A 2,661-nucleotide genomic window follows, 5' to 3' on the forward strand; every position below is an offset into this window, starting at 1 on the left:
GTTGCGCCTCTTTATGCAAGTGAGAATGATCCATGAAGGCAGTCTTAACTAGAATTCTCTCTCCTCCCCCTGTGCCGCATGGTGTGTGTGTGAGTGCATATGTGTGTATATATATATATATATATATATGTGTGTGTGTGTGTGTGTGTGTGTGTGTTGCTTCCTTGCCAGTCATTCACCTCCACATGTTTTTAAAGACTTTCTTTATTAGTCTACCTTTCCTTTCTCTAACTTTCTCGTCTTTCACTCACTTACACACACACACACACACACACACACACACACACACACACTATACAAGTCAATTTAAAACCAACCTCTAGTTCACTTGTGCAGTTTATTTCTCTCAAAAGATAACACCACCACATACAGTATATTCAAATTGGCAGATCTGAAGGGACACAGCGAGAGATTGTGAAAGACGAACAAATGGAGGATGAAGGACAGCGACAGAAAATTGGTCGTACAAACTGCGAACGGCCTTGTGCGGAGCTCATCTGGTATCATATGGTGGAAGAAAAACTGGAGTGGAAATCTGTGCACATGTTCCTGAGCCATACACCAAGTCAAGAGATCCATGTGCTCATTAAACACAGATTTTAATTTTTTACCACATCTACTGTAATATTTACTTATCATACCAGTTAAATAAGAGAATAGACATATAGTGAAGTAGTGAACAATATTATGGTATCAAACCATTTATATATGACTAATTGACTACGCAGAATACAATTAGGAGGAGGCATAATTGCTGCATGCTCACTGACGATGTTCTTTCCAGTTTAGAAAGTGCTGCGTCATTATTGCACTGAATCTGTTTAAGATCGCCTACTCATTTTAACCATCTTAACCATTCTTACTGCAACTTCACCGTCCTACATTTCTTTTATTGTATGTTGATTTTATCCATTGTTGTTTTTATTGATTATTGTATATTGTACAGTGTCCTTGAATGTCCAGAAAGATGCTTATTAAAAATGTATTATTATTATTATTATTATTATTATTATTATGCCAAACACTGCTCAAAATATCTCCTGCTCAGGAGATGATTTAGCTGTTAGAAAGAAACTCCTTGCAAAGCTATGTCTCTGTCAGTAATGTTATTTGACGTTACCTGTTTGTGGAAGAAACAGTTTTATGGAGTAAATGTATCTACAATCTAAAGAGAATTAGACAAGAAACGGCAGAAAAACAGCTGAGACAAATTACAAAAACATGCAGGCATCACACCAACATTTATAAAGAAGTAAGGTAAGTGCTGTGGATGTAATGCTAATGTTACTGTCTTGTTGCTATCAAGAGGAATTAGGAAATTCCAAGATTAAGCGGCAACATCAGCAGGAACAACTGTACTAGATTTAAGAGAGTGATTCTGTTTAAAAAGACAGAGTTTGGAAATGCTATCTGGATCTACTAAGGTGAGTCAGTCTGTGTACTACTGCAAAACAGTGTGACATGGACACACATGATAGACACCTGTAACCATGGGAACTATAAACAAAGATGGCGACAGTTTTAGAGTCAAAATGTTTAGGAGACATAACAGTTACGAGACTAACATGTCAGTGACAAAAACTAAATTGTCTTTAGTTATTGTTGAGTAAAACAAACAAACCAAAAAAGAAATCAAATGACTACAGTTTGATTTCATTCATTATTTGAGTCGTACAGAACAAATCTCTGAGCAAACAACACAGTTTTCATTGGCTGTCACAGCTCATGAGAAGCATCCACGTGTTGTTGATCATGTGAAGAGCTGATTTGAGGAAAAAGTGTTGTCCACTCAAAGATTTGTAATTATGCACAACTGAACTAATCAATGAATGGAATTTCTGGAATTTCTATGCTAATCTTTTTTCCTCATTATGTTTGAACAAATATAATCCAGGCAGCATTACATATCTGTCACAGGATATTTACTGTTGTAAATTAGCAGTATATAAACATAATTGTTTGGATACAGGGTTGTAGCCACTGTACAATTCCTTTTTGATTTCTAAAGCATGTCACCTGACATAACAGCTCACCTGGCCTCAGCTTCATACTCACATATAAATTACACATTAACAATCAAGTGCACAGTGTCTCATTTAAATGAGCATAATTATACACTGCTCTGAGTGGCTGATTGTCACTCTGTTATCTGCACATGTTATAATGTTGTCACTATTTTTTGACACAGATTATTAATTTTTGGTTTCATCTAACCCACTCAACGCTTTTATTCTGAAGGTCGGGGGTCCATATTTCCTAGTTTTCACAAACACGCAATGTCACACACATCTTCTGATTTTTTCCACAGCAGTTAATTCAACCATTTATTAATCAGTGCCCACTGATTGCTACGTCAGTGGGTTTTTTTCTGCTATTTGACCTCTATCTGTCTCTGTAGCCTTGAGAACAACCTGGTCAAGGAGGGTTTATTACCAGTGCTGCGTAATCTACAAGTTTCCCCGCTCTGGATGCAGAGAAATGGAGAAAACACATTCGTGTGTTGACGTTGCAATCAGAAATTCCAAACGTGGTTTAGTAGGGCAGCAGCAACCCAAATACAGCTCAGTGGGCTGTGAGAGGGGATGAATGTTGTCCATAATCTGCTGTTGTCTTTTCCATTCCCCCTCCAAATATTATCCCATGTTTCCACCGGCTCCATAA

The sequence above is a fragment of the Lates calcarifer genome, linkage group LG1, assembly GCF_001640805.2.
Source record: "Lates calcarifer isolate ASB-BC8 linkage group LG1, TLL_Latcal_v3, whole genome shotgun sequence".
Classification (NCBI taxonomy): Eukaryota; Metazoa; Chordata; class Actinopteri; family Centropomidae; genus Lates; species Lates calcarifer.